Source organism: Gorilla gorilla, chromosome 2 (genome assembly GCF_029281585.2).
Source record: "Gorilla gorilla gorilla isolate KB3781 chromosome 2, NHGRI_mGorGor1-v2.1_pri, whole genome shotgun sequence".
In the NCBI taxonomy this organism is placed as follows: domain Eukaryota; kingdom Metazoa; phylum Chordata; class Mammalia; order Primates; family Hominidae; genus Gorilla; species Gorilla gorilla.
In genome coordinates this window covers 25,590,537-25,611,862 of record NC_086017.1, presented here as the reverse complement: position 1 = coordinate 25,611,862, position 21,326 = coordinate 25,590,537, and the positions used below count along the sequence as shown (strand labels likewise).

At 36.4% G+C, this 21,326-nt stretch overlaps 1 protein-coding gene across 12 annotated transcripts in view; it reads left to right on the top strand.

Annotated features, from left to right (window-relative positions):
• The window catches only part of ANKRD28 (ankyrin repeat domain 28), a 195,011-nt gene that overhangs the window by 75,062 nt on the left and 98,623 nt on the right, over positions 1-21,326 (top strand). The gene's annotated exons all lie outside the window — the stretch shown is intronic.

Below are 21,326 nucleotides of genomic sequence, written 5' to 3'. Positions count from 1 at the left end.
ACCTTCTGCAGAATCAGTATAGCAGAATGGGAATTTGAACCCATGTCTGACTTAATAGTAACTGGAGAAATAAAGCATATTGTTGAGAGAGAAATATTTTTTCTTCTGCCAAGTAGTACTATAAAGCAATAATAGTTGGAAAATGGATGTTTCTCCCTAAAATAGTTATGTCTGTGCCCTATGAACTCCTGCCCTTTAAGTTGTGATACAAAGATAATCCTAATTTTTATAATACCAAGTGCTGTTACATTTTATCATTGCAAACAAGTGATGAGACAAATAAGACACAAGCCTTCTTTAGTGCCATATTTTTTTGGTAGATAAAAATGTCAAAGTAGTATTACACAAGGATCCAGCCAAACTGTTTTTAGTGTTTAAACATAGGAAGGCTGAGATTATGAGCAACCCTTTTTAAACTCTAAAGAGCTGATTTAGGAGCTAAGCGGTAGATCTTAGATGTAGCATATAACTTAATATTTTTGAAAGTGTTACCTTGTATATTCTGCTTATTGGCTTCTGAATTTAGATATACTTTATTATTCAAAAATGAATTGCAAAAGTAGTCCTCCAAATTTTTATTATCCCTTGTTTTCAAAACTGCTTTCTGAGATCATTGAAATGATGTTCATTTTACATTTTTCACATGAAGTGCTCAGCAAATACCGTCTTCTGAAAATTAGCAAGAAGCAGTCTAATCTTGAACAAGTCTTTCTTAGTGGCCACATGTTGCTTCTGCTGACTGTCAGTACACTAAGCTGTTGATGTTTCTGAGCTCTTAAAAAATCTCTTCACTCATTACTTGAGGCTGTGTGCACTCTCTATCCTAAAACCATATGTGTGTACATGGTCTTTTCTTATAGCTATTCACAGTAACTAGTGTTGGAGCCCACAACCCTCCATCCCTATCTCAGATGTATCTACCCAGCTTTCAGCTGGCTTGTATGGAACGTGGAGTGAAGGTGGGGGCAGGCATGGGAGAAGAACCAACTCAGCTTTCTCCCAGGAGAGAAATGACACCTCCCTCCAGCTCTGTGTGGCCAGTGCCTCTAGATTCCAGTTTCAAATTTGTAAATTATCTTCGTCAATGTTGAGGTTTCTCCCAAGATTCATAACCAAGTATATGTCCTATGTCACTATGACTAAATGATTACTATGATGGTCCTGAAACAGAGAAGGTATTATCCACTGGAACCAGCAGTTTTTGGAGGTTCAAAATACAGAAATTTGTATTCCACTCAGGTATTTATTTTTAGTAAGCGTGTTATACATGAGTTCTGCATTTTCCTTTTTCATTCCCAGTGTATTTTAGGAGTCAGTCCATATTAGTCTATAGAGACTTTCCTCATTCTTTATAACTGTATTTCATAGCATAATTTATTTAACTAGCAGAACTAGTTCCCTCTTAGAGGGCATTTGGGTTATTATTAACCCTCTTCATTGGTAATAAATGGGATCTTTTCATCAAGTTAACAAAAATTCTACTTAAATGGACAAGCAAAAAATTTTAAATGTATTTATTATCTGTTATTAAATATATTATTAACTTCATAGACTACCTTTCCTCTAGGTTCAGTATTTAAAGCAATTTTAGTGCATATGTTTATATGAATTGGTGGACCGTAAATACTGGCATTTTCTATAAAGCTCAAGTATCAATACTTGCATACTCAGAAGTAATGCTGATGGTTACTTATACAGATATTGATAGTTATATGGTATAGCAAAAATATGATAAATTATGTCCTAAATTTCATACTGAAATGAAGTAACTTTGGTCTGAAAGTTCTCAGCTAGTGCCTCAGACTATTTTTTAAAACTTTTATTGAGATACAATCGATGTATAATAAACTGCATATATATAAAGTGTAAAATTTCATAAGTTTTGATACATGCATACACCTATGAAACCATCACCACAGTCAAGATAGTTAACATTTCTATGGCTCCCAAAGGACTCCATTTGCCCCTTGGAAATCCCTTCCTCCCTCCTCTCCCCTGGTAATTACTAACCTGGTTTATACATTTTGTTTTTTCCTAGAGTGTTATATAAATGGAATTACACAATATGTCATTTTTTTGGTCTGGCTTTTTTTTTGTAATAGATTTTATGTTGTAGAGCAGTTTTAAATTCACAACAGTGTTGAGAGGAAGATACAGACATTTCTCATACACTTTACTGCCACCACAAATGAATAGCCTTCCCATTATCAACATTTCCCATTAGAGTGGTACATTTGTTAAAATTGATGTACCTACATTAATACATATCATTATGGCTCAAAAACCAGAGTTTACATTAGGGTTCACTCCTGGTATTATACATTGAATGAGTTTGGACAAATATATAATGACATGTATCCACCATTATAGTTTCATACAGAGTAGTTTCACTGCCGTATCCTCTGTGCACCCTCTATTCATTCTTCCCCCCAGTACCTGGTAATTTTTTTTACATTGTCTCCATAGTTTTGCCTTTTCCAAAATGTCATATAGTTGGAATCATGTAGTATGTACCCTTTTCAGGTTGGCGTCTTTCACTTAGCAGTATGCATTTACGTTTCTTCTATGTTTTTTTAATGGCTTGGTAGCTCATTGCTTTTTAATCCATTATCTGAATGTACCACAGTTTATCCATTCACCTACTATCCATTCTACTTAAGGGCATCTTGGTTGCTTCCAGGTTTTGGCAGTTATGAATAAAGCTACTATAAACTTCCATGTGCAAGTTTTTGTTGGGACATATATTTTCAGCTTCTTTGGGTAAAATCAAATAACATGATTGCAGGATCATAAGGTAAGAGTATGTTTAGTTTTGTTAAAAAACCTGTCAAAGTGGCTGTTTACCAGTGTGCACTCATAGCAGGTATAAATGAGAGTCTCTATTGTTTCATATCCTTGCCAGCATTTGGTGTTATCAGTGTTCTGGATTTTGACCATTCTAATAGGTGCGTAGTGGTGTCTTATTGTTGTTTTGATTTGCAATTCCCTGGTGACATGATGTGGAGTATCTTTTCATATGCTTATTTGCCATCTGTATATCTTCTTTGGTGAAATGTCTGTTAAAGTCCTTGGTCCGTTTTTTAAACAGGTTTGTGTTCTTCTGGTTAGGTTTTGAGATTTCTTTGTAGATTTTGGATAACAGTTCTTTATCTGATGGGTCTTTTGGAAATATTTTCTCCCAGGCTGCCTTTTCATTCTTAGGCAATGTCTTTTGCGGAGCAGAACTTTTGAATTTTAACGAAGTCACAGCTTATCGATTCTTCTTCATTGAACATGCCTTTGGTATTGTATCTAAAAGGTCATCCCCAAACCCAAGGTCATCTGGATTTTCTATTTTATCTTCCAGGAGTTTTATAGTTTTGCATTTTTATAGTTTCATAGTTTGGGCACAGGTACCTGCCGTGGGGCTGAGATGTGGGTTATGGGTAGCTGCTACTGTGCTTAGAACTGAAATTGACCAAAATTAATTGCAATTTACCATGACCACAATAAATCATAATTTACCCCTCTGAGTCTTTCCTTGAAAGTAGCAAGGCTTCATTATACGACAGAGTTCCAAAATAGTTATATTGGACAGATTCTACCAGTGGAATTGTTTTCTAGTTGGGGAGACAGATTCCTGGTGCTTCCTACTCTGCCGTATTCTCAGAATCCTCTCCATTCATTTACTTTTAGCCTACTATTTGCATCTTTATATTTTAAAAGGTTTTTTACAGACAATATATACTTGGATACTGTTTTTTGATCGAGTCTGACAATTTTTGTCTTTTAATTGGTGTTTTTAGACCATTGACATTCAGAGTCATTCTTGTTATAGGTGGATTACTGTTTATCATTTTTGTTACTGTTTTGTATTTGTTACCATTGGTTTTTGTTCCTATTGGTCGTCCATTCTTCTTCTGCCTTCTGTGGTTTTAACTGAGCATTTTATGTGATTATATTTTCTCTCCTTTCTTGGGATATCAGTTATACCTCTTTTTTTTTTTAAGTAAATGTCTTACAGTCTACAATATGCATATTAATCTAATGGACATCTAGCTGTCAAATAACACTATACCACTTGACAGGTGGTATGAGGATCTAACAACAAAAGAATCCTAATTCCTCCTTATCATTCCTTGTATCACTGCTGTCATTCCTTACACTTACATATAAGCATACATGAGCACATATATGTGAGCATTTGTCATTATATTGCTGCCATTATTTTGAACAAACTATTGTCTGTTAGATCAATTCAAAATAAAATGTTTTTATTTAACTTACTCCTTCTTTGATGCTCTTCCTTTTTTATGTAGATCTGAGTTTCTGACTATAACATTTTTCTTCTGAGAGAGAAGTTCAGCTGACAAATTCTCTCAATTTTTGTTTGTCTGAGAAAGTATTTGTTCTTTACTTTTGAGGCAATTCCCAGGGTACCAGAATTCTAGGTTGGTGGTATTTTTTTTTCTGTCAATGCTTTAAATATTTCTCCGCACTCTTTTCTTGCTTTCATGGCTCCTGAGGCGTAGTCAGACATAATTATTATCTTAGCCCCTGTGTGGGTAAAGTTTTTTCCTCTGGCTACTTTCAGAGTTGTATTTATCTTTGATTTTCTGCAATTTAAATATGATATGCCTTGATATATTTGGGGGGATATTTTTCCTGTTAGTGTTCTCCTGGATCTGTGGTTTGTTATCTGACGTTCATTTGGGGGAAACTCTGAGTCATTATTACTTCAAATATTTCTTCTGCTTTTTTCATTCAGCATAATTATTTTGAGATTCATCTAGGTTGTGGCATGCATTAATAGCTTATTCCTTCCTTTCTGTTGCTGAGTAGTATTCCATTGTAATGATATACAGAATTTGTTTATCCACTCCTCTCGTAAACATTTAGGTGCTTCTCTGTTTCATCTGTTACAATTAAATGTACTGTGAACATGTGTGTACAAGTCCTTGTATGAATGTGTGCTTTTTTTTCTCTTGTGTAAATGTTTAGTGGTGGAATGGTTGAATGTGCTTGTTTAACTTTTTAAGAAACTGACCAGCTGTTTCCCAAACTGATTGTATCATTTTACGTTCTCACCAGCAGGATATGAGAATCCTAAATTTTCAGCATTCTCACAAATATTTCGTATAATCAGTCTTTTAAAATCTTAAATATTTTAATAATAGTAATATCTCAATTTGGTCTTAATTTGTATTTCTGTAATCTTTTCGTGATCTTGTCAGTCCATTTATCTTTGGTGAAATGTCTTTTCAAATGTTCTTGTGAGTTTTTTTAATTGGATTGTTTTCTTACTCTTGAGTTTTCAGAGTTCTTATTTATATGTTCTGGAAACAAATCCTCCATCTGTGGCTGTATTTTCATTCTCTTAAGAGTGTTTTTGAAAAGCTCAAGTTTTATTTTGATGACATCCACATTTATCAATTCTTTTATGGATCTCGGTTTTGGTGTTGTATCTTAAAAAAAACTGTCCCATTGTCATGTTGTTTTGCTCATATCTTCTAGAAGTTTTATAGTTTTAAGTTTCACATTTATCAACAAACCCACTGAAAAGGATTTTCTTCCAAAAAGAAAAGAGGCTTTATGCCAGCTAACAGTTTGTACACCAGGAAAATGCAGCCTTCTGTACAAAACAAAGGTGTGTTCTAAGAGAATGAAGAGAAAGTTTGTCTTTTATGGCAAAAGTTCTCGCCCAGGTTCCCACTCTGATCTGCTTGTACAAATGAGGGATGCAAACTCATTTAGTTCTGATTGTTTGAAACTTGTTGAGTTCTGATGGTTCGGCACAGATCACAATCTATTGATTGATTCAGATAGCATACACAGGAACAGACAACTATGAAAGTCCCAAAGTTTAGTGAGTATGGCATTTTTCCCTGAACACTCAGTATGTGTGTAACCTCTAATTACCAAATGGCTGCTTGACTCTATTTCAAATTTAGTTCCACTTAGCCACTCAGGATTCCTCTTGAAGGATTGACCCTTTCAGAGTTCACACATTTAAATGTGCTATTTTGACTTAATATTTGTGTATTTGTGTATGATGCAGAGTATATGACAAAGCTTATTAATTTCTCTCACCAGTATTTTGTAATTTCATTATAAATGTCTTTTGTCAGATTTATCTGTATTTTATAATTTTTTATCCTAATGTAAATGGCATTTTATTTAATTTTAAAATAGCCTAATAATTCTGCGCTACTGAAACAAGTTTCTCCTGAGTATTCTACTCCATGCTCCAGGAATTATTAGTTTTCCCTCACTGGCTAGTTGGAACAGAACACTCTGTTCTCTGTGATCCGTCATTCTCGTTGGAGGTGATATCACTCCTAATTGAGAGGAAATAGATTCTTTGTGGGTATGTATGTATATGAAAAATCTTACATATTCCAATGATTTGTGGCCCTCTAAAGGGCCAAAATGCATAACTTAGAAATACAGTGGTATTAAGATTTCATGGGGAACGATTAGGAAAAACTGTCAGAAAAGAGTAGTAAGGAAGAAAAGGTTGAAAAACACTGCTGTTTCTTTCACCAGCTTCAGGTAGTATTCTTACACTCCTTTCCCACTCAGTACTCAGTTGAGTACTAAGGCGAGATTCTGCAGATCTTTGGGAGTCTCTCCATGTACTACTTTCTCCTCTGTTGCTCTGTCCTGAGAATTCCAGCCCCTTTGTTCGCTGCAGACTGTCTCCTAAACTCACAGGGAATTAAAAACAACAACAACAAAACTTTGTGTACAGCATTAAGAATTTTATTGATTGAAGCAGCTGACATTCCACTGAATGTTTTCAGACTTAGACATTACATATTTTGTGAAATGGTAATTTTCTTTTATATTCCAGCAGTACTTTTGGAATAGAAATTCTAAACATTAGCCTACCGAACAACTGGATTGCATTTGATGATTACAATTGTCCAGTCACAGATGGCATCACCTCTACTTTTTATTATTAATATTAGTTTTAATTGCCAAATCATAATTGTATGTATTTGTAGAGTACAATGTAATATTTTGGTATATGTATACAATGTGGGATGATTAAATCAAGCTAATATATCCATCACTTCACTTATTGTTTGTGATTTTTTTTTTCCTTCACCTTTTTGTTCCATCCAGACCTGCCCACAATGGGGGCAGATCTTCCCCACTCAGTCCACTGACTCACATGCCAGTCTCCTCCAGAAACATCCTCATGGATTTCTACAGAAATAATGCCATACCACCTATCTAAGAATCCTTTAATTCAGTCAGATGGACACCTAAAATTAATCATGACAGGTCCTTTGCCTCTTTTAATCAGGTTGTTTTCTTGCTTTTGAGTTGAGTTTATTATATACTTTGAATATAAATTCTTTATCAAATATATGGTTTGCTAATATATACATGTGATTTTTTTTTTTTTTTCTGTGCAAAAGCTTTTTCATTTAATGCAGTCCCATTTGCCAGTTTTTGTTTTTGTTGCTTGTGCTTTCAGGTCATATCCAAAAAAATATTGCCCAGACCAGTATTGTGGTGCTTCCCCGCCTTGTTTGTAGTTTTATAATTTCAGGTCTTATATTTAAGTCTTTAATGTATTTTGAGCTGATTTTTATATATGGTATGAGATAAGGATCCAGTTTCATTCTTCTGCGTCTGGATATCCAGTTTTCCTAACATCTTTTATTGAAGAGGCTGTTCTTTCCACATTGTGTGTTCTTGGCACCTTTGTCAAAAATCAAGTGACTATAAATGAGTGGATTTATTTATGGGCTTTGTCCTGTTCCATTGGTCACTGTGTCTGTTTTTATGCCAATACTATGCTGTCTTGATTACAGTAGCTTTATAATATATTTTGAAATCAGCAGTGTGATGCCTCCAGCTTTGTTCTTTTCGCTGGTTATTGTTTTTAACTATTCATGGTCTTTTATTGTTTCATATCAATTTAAGGGTTGTTTTTTCTATTTTCTGTGAAAAATTACATTGGAATTTTGATAGGGATTGCACTGAATTTGTGGATTGCTTTGGATAATATGGACATTTTAACAATATTAATTTTTTAGTTCATGAACACAGTATATCTTCTCATTTATTTGTGTTTTCTTCAATTTGTTTTCATTAATGTTTTATAGTTTTTAGTATACAGATCTTTTACCTGTTTGGTTAAATTTTCACCTAAATATGTTACTTTTTTTTGTTGTTGCTATTATAAATGGGATTGTTTTCTTAATTTCCTTTTTAGATAGTTTGTTGTTAGTATACAGAAAGGCTACTGATTTTTTTTGTATGTTGATTTTGTATCTTGCAACTTAATTCATTTGTCAGTTTCAATCGTTTTTTGGTGTCTCTTTAGGGATTTCTCTGTGTAAGATCATGTCTGCAAATAAAATTTCATTTCTTTCTTTTTTATTAGGATGCCTTTTACTTCTTTCTCTTGCCTAATTGTTCTGGCTAGGACTTGCAGCACTATGGTGGATAGGAGTGGTGAGGGTGGGCAGCATTCTTGTCCCTCGTCTTAGAAGAAAGCTTTCAACTTTGTACGTTAAGTGTGATGTTAGCTGTGGGCCTGCCATTTTTGGCCTTTACAGGACCTGTTATTGATGTGTAATTTTAGTGTTTTATTCTATAAAAAGCAAGTAAGCCTTAGAAATATCTGATTACTGCTAAATTTGTAGAATGGAATAAATTCAGTACTTAGAATAGGATGCTGTCTGTATTTTTATATATTATTATAGAGCAGTGTCTGGATTACAACATGAATTAATAACTAGATTCTAAAATACCTACAGGGAATTTGTCCTGGGGCAAGAACCATGCCTTCCATATTGTAGGATAGTCAGCACTGGAAAGGGATCTTAAAGATTAAGTAGTTAAATCAACTCCGTTACAGATGAGGCAAAACTAAGGCCCTTGGAATTATTTGATTTGGTCGCTTCCATTTGGTCGCTTTCCAAGATCTCAAAGATATCTTAACCCAGTTTTCTTTATGTCAAATTTAGTTTTTTGTCCATATTGTCTGCCCTGGTATGTCACCTCTCAATTCTACCTAGTGGCTTAGCATTATAAGTAATTTCTTATCTTTTCTCTTGTAGCTATAAGCATATAAGCTCTTTAGTAAATACTTGCTTGTTTAATTTGATAATATTTGGTATGTTGGTTTATTCACTTGTCTAGTAATATGTGCCAGTTACTATGCTGGCTCCTGTGAAGGCAAGTCCAATCATGCATAATTTCTTCTCCCTGCTTTTTAATGTTATTTCCTTATATCAGATTATCAGTTGTACCTGCATTCTCTCCCTCTTCCTTTGCCTCGTCTTAAGCTTTCAGGCTGCAGTTTATGGTAGGCAGACTTTTAAGATGGTCCCCTGTATTATTTCTGGTATTGTAAGCATGATAGGGTATTGTATGAGTTTGTTCTCCCTCTGCTATGAAGAACTACCGGAGACTGGGTAATTTATTAAAAAAGAGGTTTAATTGACTCACAGTTCTGCATGGCTGTGGGGGCCTCAGGAAACTTACAATCATGGCAGAAGGCACCTCTTCACAGGGTGACAGGAGAGAGAATGACTGCCAGCAGGGCAAATGCTACATACTTATACAACCATCAGATCTCCTGAGACTCACTTATTATCATGCGAATAGCATGGGGGAACTGCCCCCCCATGATTCATTTACCTCCACCTAGTCCCATCCTTGACACGTAGGGATTATTACAATTTAAGATTAAATTTGGGTAGGGGTACAGAGCCAAACCGTATCAGGTCTCATTCCTGATTAGTTTATGTCATCTGGCAGAGCACAAAGCTGACTCTAGGTAAGTGAGATTATCTAGATGGGTCTGCCCTAATCACATGAACTCTAAATCTGGGTCTAGAGTTAGGAACAAAGGGAGTAGGAGATTAGAAGTATGAGAGGGATTTGATGTGAAGGATATTCTCTCTTGCTGGCTTTGAAGATGGAGGGAGCCATATGGTAAGAACTCAGGCATTCTCTGCTAGTGGAGGGTGACCTCTGGCTGACAACCGGGAAAGGAAAATGGAGGTCGTAGAAGGACAAAGAACTGACCATTGCCTGAATGAGCCAAAAAACAGATTTTTTTTCCTTTAGTCAGGTCTCTAGGTGAGAACACAGCCCATCAACACCTTGATTTCAACTTTGTGTAACCCTCAGCAGAGAACCCAGTCACACCATGCCTGAATTACTGCCCTTAAAACTGTGAACTAAAAGATTATTTGTTTTAAGCTGTTGCACTTTTTTTAAATAGCTACTATTTATCATACTCTGGGTATAAAAACAGGGAATAAACAAGATTCCTATCTCCAGAGTTAGAGCCATTGAACATGAAACAAGTCAATTAATATGATGATTGTTACAAGGGAGACGTTCAGAGTGCTATGGACACCTATTAGGCTGATGTAATACCAGCTGGGAGACCACGAAAGGAGCTCTGGAAAAAGATACTTATGTATGATATACATTTTTTATTGCTGCATAACAAATTACTAAGTGTTAGAAGCGAATGAATATAAAGAAAACATAGCCCCTGACTTCAGCAAGTTTATGATCTAAAGGTATTTGGTTATATTATGTGTGGGTATTGACGGGGCTAGGGTGGAGAGGGTGTGTGTGTGTGTGTGTGTGTGTGTGTAGTTTGGTTTTGGTGATGGGAGCAGTCAACTGTCCAGGTGTGTGTGTGTGTGTGTGTGTGTGTGTGTGTGTGTGTGTAGTTTGGTTTTGGTGATGGGAGCAGTCAACTGTCCAGGTTGCCCCTCTGAAGTCACTGCTCTGACAGACCATAAACAGAAAACTGCAAATGATAACAAACTTACTATTTCATAAGAGAATACTACCATTCTCCATATTTCGGGTACACATGTGTTTTGTTTTGCCCTTTCTGTTTCAAGTTTATTGAAAAGAAGCCTGTTTAGCTTAATTGTACTTGGGCAGCTGACACTTGACTAGCTCAAAAGATAATAAACTCATCATTTAGAACACATGTGTCTTTGTATATGAGAAATAAATAACAGTTACAAATACTGTAGATCAAGGTTTCATCATTGGTTTGGAAGATAAATATGTACAGTGAGGGTTTGGGGTTTTATTTACACAGAAACTAGATTACTTCCCCCACACCCTAATATTGTGTTGCACAGATCTCTGGTAATAAAATTTCTACTTTTATTCCTGATTCCGTGTAGAACCAAATTGATGCTTTGGGGAGGGGGGCATGGGTAGATAAAGGATGAGTAGTTTTTTCAGTTTTCAGGTGACTTTTTTCTTTTTTTTTTTTTTTTGAGACGGAGTCTCGCTCTGTCACCTAGGCTGGTACAGTGGCGCAGTCTCGGCTCACTGCAAGCTCCACCTCCCAGGTTCATGCCATTCTCCTGCCTCAATCTCCCGAGTAGCTGGGGCTACAGATGCCCACCGCTAAGCCCAGCTAATTTTTTGTATTTTTAGTAGAGATGGGGTTTCACCACTTTAACCAGGATGGTCTCGATCTCCTGACCTCGTGATCCACCCACCTTGGCCTCCCAAAGTGCTGGGATTACAGGTGTGAGCCTCCGCTCCTGGCCCAGGTGACTTTTTTCATTTTGAACATTAGTTCAGGAGAACAAAACTTCCTAAACCAACAAAAGCAACGACTGTTCTTAGGCTGGAAATATCATTTCAGAGCTTTTGTTTTCTGTCAGTTCTTTGATATATTTTACCTCTTAATTCAGATGTGTTTTAATTGATATTTTGGAAGAATGGTTACACTTTCATAACCAACTTTTTCCTCCTCCTTTTAACTTTTTTAAAATTAGGAAATATAATAAACTTATGTAAAACAAATGTACAATTTAATGAATATGTGAATGTCACCACGACCCAGATCAGAAAACAGAACATCGTTAGCACCTCAGAAGTGCCCTTGTTGGTGACCACTTTATGATCAAAACTTTCCACCCCACCCCTCAGTGTAACCAGTAAATTTTTATAATAGTCTCTTTTGGTTTTCTTTATAATTTTGCCACCTACTTATTCTTCCCCAAGCAATATAATTTAGTTTTGCATATTTTGAATCAAATGGATCATACAGTATATTTTCTTTGAGTCTGGGTTCTTTTGTGCAATGCTATTTTGTTTTAAAAATTGACCTGATTCCACTGAATGCATCCAACACAGTTTATCCATTCTGCTATTGATGGATAATTGGGTTGTTTCACATTTTTTTTCTATTTTGAATGATGCAGCTATTTGTAAACTTGTCTTCTGATGCACATAAGCGTGCATTTATATAGTATAAATACTTGGCTATACATATATTCAGCTTTACTTGATAATGTCGTATTATTAAATAACTTAAACTTCCATGAGCACTGTGTGAGAATTCTTATTCATCCACATCTTTGGACCACATTCTTGGTTTTTGAAGTATGTAGTGTACGATATGGTAAAGTGTTTATTTGGACATAGTCCAGTTTCCTAGCATATAGCTTCTAAAAAACCCTTGGAATTTCTGGGGTGATAAGTGTCTTTTTTATGCTTATGAGGTGCTATCTGAGCTATTTGAGGCCCCTCAGATAGCTTCAAGATGAGGGCTTGTCACCTGAAAGACCAAAGCATGATTAGAGGGCTTGAACTTTTCAAGCCCCCCACCCCCCAGTCTCTGGAGAAAGAAGAGGGACTGAATGTTGAGTTGGTCACCAGTAGCCAGTTATTTAATCAGTCATGCTTATGTAATGAATCCTCTATAAAAGCCCAAAAGGACTGGGTTCAGGGATTTTCCAGTAGCTGAACATGTGGCAGTTCCTGGAGGGTGGTGCACCCAGAGAGGGAATGGATGTTGCACGCTCTTCCGTGGAAGCTGTGTGCCTTATACGTCTCTTTCATCTGGCTGTTCATCTGTACCCTTTTTTGTGTTATTAATACATCAGTAAATATAAATAAAGTGTTCCCAGAATTATTTGAGCTCCTCTAGCAAACTAATCAAACCTGAGAAGGAGGTAGTGGGAACCTCAATTTATAGCCAGTTGGTGAGAAGTATAGGTGAAAACCTACTAGTAGGGACTGGCATCTGAAGTAAGGGGCAGTCTTTTGGGACTGAGCACTCACTTTGAGATCTGATGCTATCTTCAGGTAGATAGTGTCAGGATTAAATGGAATTAGAGTACACCCAGCTGGTGTCCTCCGGGGAATTGCTTTATGAGGAAACAACCTCCACACATCAGGTATCAGTTTTGTATTGAGTGATGTGTGAGTACAAGGGGAAAAACTGATTTTTTCCTCCTACATAGTTGTATGTTGTTATTTTAGCTTGCTTTTTTATGACAGTTTCAGGCACATTTTATATGTTAATTAAGCATGCATATAGCCAGCCTCTTTTATGAAGTACCTGTTAAATCTCCTGGGCCGGGCACGGTGGCTCACGCCTGTAATCCCACCACTTTGGGAGGCCAAGGTGGGTGGATCATTTGAGGTCAGGAGTTCAAGACCAGCCTGGCCAACATGGTGAAACTCCGTCTCTACTAAAGATACAAAAGTTAGCCAGGCGTGGTGGCGGGCACCTGTAGTCCCAGCTACTGGGGAGGCTGAGGCAGGAGAATCGCTTGAATCCTGGAGGCAGAGGTTGCAGTGAGCCGAGATTGTGCTGCTGCACTCCAGCCTGGTCAACAGAGTGAGACTCTGTCTGAAAAATAAATACATACATACATAAATAAATCTCCTGCCTACTTTTCTTTTGAGTTGTCTCTTATTAATTTGCAGCGGGTCTTTTTATATTCTGGATATGAGCCCTTTTTGACTTGCGTGTGTTGCAGATATCTTCTCCCATTCAAACTTGTCTTTTCAGAATTCTTTATGGTATAATTAAACATGAGGTCTTAATTTTTTATGCCTTGTTTTTCAGTTTTTTAAAAATAGTTAATGCTTTTGATATCTTGTTTCAGAAGTCTTTCCCTAACTTGAGTTGTAAAGATAATATTCTATATTCATATATGAGTGCTTTTAACATTTTGCTGTTTACATTTAGTTTTATAATATATTTGCAGTTAAATTATACATATAATGTGAGGTAGTGGTTTGGGTTTGGTTTTCGTTTTCATTCTTTTCCAAATAGGTACCACATTGTCCCAGCATAATTTAAATGCCCATATTTTGTTGGGTGGTTTTCTTATTTTTGAGTTTTGAGAGTTCTTTATGTATTCCGAATTCAAGTTCTCTGTCAGATCTGTGATTTGCAAGTACTTTTTCCCAATGCATGCTTTGTCTTTTTATCCTCTTAACTATGTCTTTCTCAGTACAAAAGTCTCATTTTGATGAAGTTTAATTCATTAACTTCATGGATTTTGCTTTTGGTATTGCATCTAAGAGCTCTTTACACAACCCACAATTTTCTAAGTTTAATAATTTTAGATTTGGGAAATAGGTCTATGATTCCTTTTAAGTTAATATTCATATTAGGTGTTAGGTATAGATGGAGGTTAATTTTGTGGCATATGGTTATCCAGGACTATTTGTTGAAAAGATTATTTCTACATTGACTTGCCTTTGTACTTTAGTCAAAAATCAGTCATATTTGTGTGGGTTTATTTCTAGACTCTGCTCTGGTCATGTCTGCCTTTTTTCTCATACCACCCTCCCTTGATTACTTCACTTTTATAGTAATTATTGCAGTCAAACAGTGTGAGGCCCCCAATTTTGCTGTTCCTCCTAAATTGTTTCTGCCTTTTTAATTTGTCTTTCTACGTAAATTTTAGCTTTTTAATATCTACAAGAAATCCTGTGAGGATTTTTATTGTGATTGCGTTGAATCTATAGATCAAATTGAGGAAAACTGGCATTTTAGCAATAGTGAGTCTTCCAATTCATGAACATGGCATCTCTCATCATTTACTTAGGTGTTCTTTGATTTTTTTCTTGCGTGTTTCATAGTTTTCCGCATACAAATCTTGAAATTTCTTTTTTCTTTTTTGACATGGAGTCTTACTCTGTTGCCCAGGCAGGAGTGCAGTCTTGGCTCACTGCAACCTCCGTGTCCTGGGTTCAAGCAATTCTCCTGCCTCAGCCTCTCAAGTAACTGGGATTACAGGCGCACACCACCACACCCAGCTAATTTTTGTATTTTTAGTAGAGGCAGGGTTTTGCCATGTTGGCCAGGCTGGTCTTGAATTCTTGACCTCAGGTGATCCGCCCACCTTAGCCTCCCATAGTACTGGGTTTACAGGAGTGAGCCACTGCATCTGGCCCAAATCTTGCAAATTTTTATTAGATTTGTACTTAAGCATTTATTTTCCTTCTTTCTCTTTTTACCTTTTGATGCTATTCTAAATGATACCTTTTTTTTAGTATAACTTTCACTTATTAATTGCTAGTAAGAAATATAGTTGGTTTTGTATATTGACCTTGCATTCAACAACTTTTCTAAACTTAGTCTAGGAATTTTTTTTTTTAGATTCCTTGAGATTTTCTTTATAAATAATATGCCATCTATGACTAGAGATACTTTTCTTTCTTCCCTCTCAATTGATAAGATTTTTTGCTTTTCCTTATTTTACTGACAAGTACTTGGGTAGGAGTGGTGAGAGTAGACATTTTTGCCTCATTCCTATCTCAGAAAAAAAGCATTCACTCTTTCACCATTAAATTACCTGTCAGCTGTAGATTTTTGTTGTACCCTTTATCGGGTTAAGAAAGTTCCCCTCTAAGTTTGCTGAGAGTTTTAAAAATTATGAGCTAGCTGGGCGTGGTGGTATGTGCCTGTAATCTCAGCTACTTAGGAGGCTGAGGCAGGAGAATCGCTTGAACCCGGGAGGTGGAGGTTGCAGTGAGCCGAGATCGCGCCACTGCACGCTAGCCTGGGCAACAGAGGGAGACTCTGCCTCAAAAATAAATAAATAAATAAATAATTTTTTAAAAAATCATGAGTACGTGTTGGATTTTGTTAAATGCAATGATTATATGACCTTTCTTTTTATTAGTCTGCTAATATGTTGAATTACACCGGTTGGTTTTAGTTGAATGATACTTGTGATCCCAGAATAAACTCCAGTTGGTCGTGATGTAGTACCCTTTTCAAATATTGCTGAATTCAATTTGCTGATATTTAGTTGAAGATATCTGTTGATGGGGGATATTCATCTCTGGGTTTTTTTTTTTTTTTTTTTGTAATTGTCTGGTTTTGGTATCAGGATAATAATGTTGGCTTCATCTTTTTATGTTTTGGAGATTTTATTGATAATCCCCTCTTAGTTATGATACAGACTATTTTTTCCTTTGATCATTCTGACTAGAAGATTACTAATTATATTGATCTTTTCAAAGAATCAGCTTTTGAGTTCACTGATACTCTGTTTTTGTTTTGTTTTAATCTTTATCATTTTCATCCTTCTGCTTTTTTTGCTGGTTATTTTGCCCTTTTTTCTAGTTTAAGTGAAAGCTTAAATTATTGATTTAAGACCTTTTCTGATACAAACATTTAATACATAAATTGCTCTCTATTGCTTTAACTTTATCCCCCAAATTTTAATGTGTTGTATTCATTTTCATTCCATTCAAAATACTTTTCTAATGTTCTTGGAGACTTCCTCTTTACATGGGTTATTTAGAAGTAGTTTTCTACATTTATTCTACTTTACTTCTGAAATATGCTTTGAATCCCAAATACTTGGCAATTTTCAAATTGTCAGGTTATCTTTCTGTTATTTATTTCCAATTTAATTTTGTTATGGCCAAAGAACATACTTAGTATGATTTTGCTTTATTTTAATATGTTAAGGTTTGGTTTTGGCTCAGAATATGGTTTATCTTAATGTTTCAAGTGCTTTTGAAAATAAATGATATCGTTTGGATGTTTGTCCCCTCCAAATCTCATGTTGAAATGTGATCTTCAATCTTGGAGGTGGAGCCTAATGGGAAGTGTTTGGATCATGGGGGCAGATCCTTTATAAATGGATTGGTGCCTTCCCAGCAGTAAATGTGAGTGAGTTCTAGCTCTCCTACTTCATGCAACAGCTGGTTGTTTAAAGAGCTTGGCACCCCCTCTTCTCTCCCTTGATCACTCTCTTCACCTTGTGACACCCCTGCTCTCCTTTCGCCTTCTGCCACCATTGTAAGCTTCCTGAGGCCCTCATCAGAAGCAGATGCTGGTGCCATGCCTTTTTTTTTTTTTTTTGAGACAGAGTTTTGCTCTGTCACCCAGGCTGCAGTGCAGTGGCGGGATCTCGGGTCACTGCAACCTCCACCTCCCAGGTTCAAGCGATTCTGCTGCCTCAGCCTCCCAAGTAGCTGGGATTACAGGTGCCCGCCACCACGCCTGGCTAATTTTTGTATTTTTAGTAGAGATAGTGTTTCACCATGTTGGCCGGGCTGGTCTCCAACTCCTGTCCTCAGGTGATCCGCCCGCCTGGGCTTCCCAAAGTGCTGGGATTACAGGCACGAGCCACTGCGCCCTGCCTAGTGCCATGCTTATACAGCCTGTACAACCATAAACCAAATAAACCTCTTTTCTTTATAAATAACCCACCCTCAGATATTCCTTTGTAGCAATGCAAAACAGACTGATACAATGTTCATCCTTTTGTTGCATGCTATAAATTGTACAATAATTTTACACAGTAAATAAGATGTGTTAAGTGCTTTATACAATGGCTTCCACTAATAAAAATCTTCAAGTTTGCTCTCCTTCTCTAAGACGCTCTCACCATTCTACATAGTTACTACAGGAACTGCCATGTTAATCTTCCCCTACTTTCAGTTAATATAGAAGTAAGCATTAAATTTATGAGCAAATTTGGTGAGCACCAAATTAAGCCAATCAGATATTCTTCTGGGAGATTGAATTAAGAGACTTCTCCTTGGGCTGCTGAAGTTCTAAGAGTAAATATCAGGAGTTGGGATGGCTTATTCCCTACCATGAAAAAAAGTGTTCTGTGAAGACAGAAAAAGCAGCTCATGTGCATAGAAGAAACAGAGACAAAAGTGTTTCAAGTGTTTGATTTCAATTGTTCTTACAACCTAGCCACATGCCTGCCTTTCCTCAATTTTGGTTGTTCAGTGCTCAATTCCATTAGATGCTTCAGTGTCCTTCCTTTAAATCGATTTTGCCTAAACTGGTTTAAGTTAGATTTCTGTACCCAGTAATGCTATCTAATATATATATATATGTATATATATATGTATTCAATACATAGTAATTATTAAGGATGATAATAGAAATGTGGACTATTTATGATTTTTCTTTAAAGTTACATTGCTCTGATAAATGCTAATGATATTTCATATTATAATCTGAAACTTTAAGGTTCCACAGAGGTTTTCAAAGTATTCCTTGGAGGAAAAGGATCATAGCGTGCATCTTGGAACTGGTTTTAACAGTTGTTTTACAGTTGTCTGTCAGAGGTAGTTCTAAAATGTGCTTCATTCTTATACCCAAAGTCAATATGGAAGTCTTCTACAATCTATAACACATTAGCATATCATTGAATCATGGCAAGTGTTCTCCACTAACATAATTTGTTAAATCCTTTCTAGTGCCTATAAGGTACATAACTTTTTTTTTTTTTTTTTTTTTTAAGTTAGACCAAGGCTTTTTCAATGGATGTGGAGTCCACTGACAGGTGTTCAGTGTACTCTTCCTTGCTCAGACCATACTCACAGTGCATTATCTATAACTTCCATTTTGAGTTTCTGTAGCTGATGTGAGAAATTAGACCCTTAAGAAATAATCTGAGGGCAAAACCCCTAAGGTTTTTACTGTTCACTGTTTGCCTTAGTGTTTCCAATTGTCTCAGCCATACCCAATTCAATAGCACTTCCCTTTTTTCAGTAGTTTGCTTTTATTGATTCTTCAGTTGTGGTAACAAACACAGCTTACCCTTGATAAACATACCCCATCATGGGAGCAAAACTGTGTAGGCTTGTTAGTGGTAAACTACTAGTCAGAATATTTAATGTGCCAAAGTCATCTATTAATTTTACTCAGGAAGCCGAGGATATTGGTTAATCTTGTGAGTCAGTTAAATAAAGATTCAGAGTTTTTTGTGTTTTATAATTTTAGGTAACCATTTAGTGGGCATTTAAGTTGTTACTAGCATTTTGCCTCCTACAGTGATTCAATAAATATACTTAATCATTTTATCTGGATATGTAGGCTTTTTTTAAAAAAGCCTTAAAATGGAATTACTGTGTCTAAGGGGATCGTCACTTTTTAATTTTGCTGAAAGAAATCTTAAACATTTTATTACGTAATTTTCAATGTTTAACTGTAGTAAAATATGATATATAAATTCTTTCTTTCAAAATTAGCCAGTTGTATTTCTCCCTTTTCTTCAAATTGATTTGCAGAGAGGAAAAACTGTGTTCATATGAATCATAAAACACATTAATGGGATTCGAGAGGCATTGAGTCATAGAATTCCAGACATCCCTCACACACAGATGACTCACTTTCTGTGTTGTTGTGCTATGTGTGTGGTTTATCTGGTGCAATAGATGTTTCTCAATTTGACTAAATCTGATCATATTTAAACACTCTAGGAAGTTTGCTGTGTTAATGAGTAACACTGAAAAGCCTAGGCAAAGTATCCTTTCTTTAAAAAAAAAATGACTAAATTAGGACACATCTTTGCATGTATTCTGTTACTTTAGTGGTTCTGCGTTAGCTCTTTCAACAATTGTTTGTTGAATAATTTCTGTGTAGAGCATTCTGTTTCCTGGGGTGGTATATGTTGGAATAGAAAACAAGGTCTTGTGCTAATTGTGGTGAGAGAAAGAACCCTTACGTTACTGAACAATTTAACATTATTGGCACTATATCAACCTCCCTTTACTGGAACACCTGTTACTATTTTAAGGACAAAAGCAGTATTAAAATTATAGGAAGAAATGTTTGAAGAGACCAGTGATAATTATATGTTACACACATTTGCCTCCCTGCCCCACCACCGCCCCCCGCCAGAGAAGATCTTGCTCTGTTGCCCAGGCTGGAGTGCAATGGCATGGTCATAGCTCACAGCAGCCTCAAGCTCCTGGACTCAAGCCATCCTCCTACCTCAGCCTGCCGAGTACCTAGGACTACAGGTGCATGCCGCCAGCCCAGCTAATTTGTTTACTTATTTATTTTTTGTAGAGATGAGGTCTCACTATATTGCCCAGGCTGATGTAGAACTCCTGGCCTCAAGTGATCCTCCCACCACAGCCTCCCAAATGTTAAGATACGTCTGTATAATAACATCACATACTACAGCTAAGCCTTTTTTGGATTGCCTGTAGATATTTAATCCTTCTTTTGCCTAGCAAGCAGGTTTTTACTTTAATTCTCAATGGCCCAACTATTTTTTCTTAAAGTAATTAAGGGATTCCTAAACAAGAAAATTATTACAAAATGAAGTATAATTTTTCATTTGTTTAAATCTTGAAAACTGTATTAGTATTCTAATATGGTAAGAGGCCCCCCAAATATACTACCTACTTTAAATAAGTTTATTTATCTTAATAGCATAAAAGTCAGTGATCCAAGCTAGTAAGGCAGCTCTTTTCTGTAGGATTATTTATTCCAGATCTTGTTGCTTGACAGTATGCTAGTATATTGGCCTGCATTTCCATGGTCAAAGGGGCTCAGTTTCACATGTGCCTTCCAGCCTGTGGGAAGCAGGAAACAATTAGCCCCTTTCTAGAGTAGTTTTGTTTTTGTTTTTTTGTTTTGTTTTGTTTTGGTGACAGAGTCTCTCTCTGTCACCCAGGCTGGAGTGCAGTGGCGCCATCTCAGCTCACTGCAAGCTCTGCCTCCTGGCTTCATGCCATTCTCCTGCCTCGGCCTCCCAAGTAGCCAGGACTACAGGCACCCGCCACCACGTGCGGCAATTTTTTTTTTTTTTTTTTTTTTTTAATAGAGACTAGTTTTCACTGTGTTAGCCAGGATGGTCTCGATCTCCTGACCCATCAGGTGATCCACCCACCGCCTCAGCCTCCCAAAGTGCTGGGATTACAGGCGTGAGCCACTGTGCCCAGCCTAGAGTAGTTGTCTTTTAAGTTGAAGATGACCTGGAAGTTGTGCCCATTATTAATTTCCACTCACATACCATTGGTCCACACCAAGCAACAACTTCAAGGGAGGCCAGGAATGTATTCTCTCACTGGGTGGCTAAGTGACCAGCTAAAATTTTATTCCTGTGGACAAAAGGAAGAACATAGTGGAAAACAACTAACAATCTGTCACAAAAGCCTTTATCAAAAATGAGGGATGTAAGTTTCAATGTGAGTATTTCTGAATAGTTTTTTTCAAATGCAGCCAAGTCAGTAATACTCTGTTGTAACTTTAGATAGGGTATCTGTGAATTAAAAATCCCTGAATGTGACATTACTCTAAAATCTTGCATCTT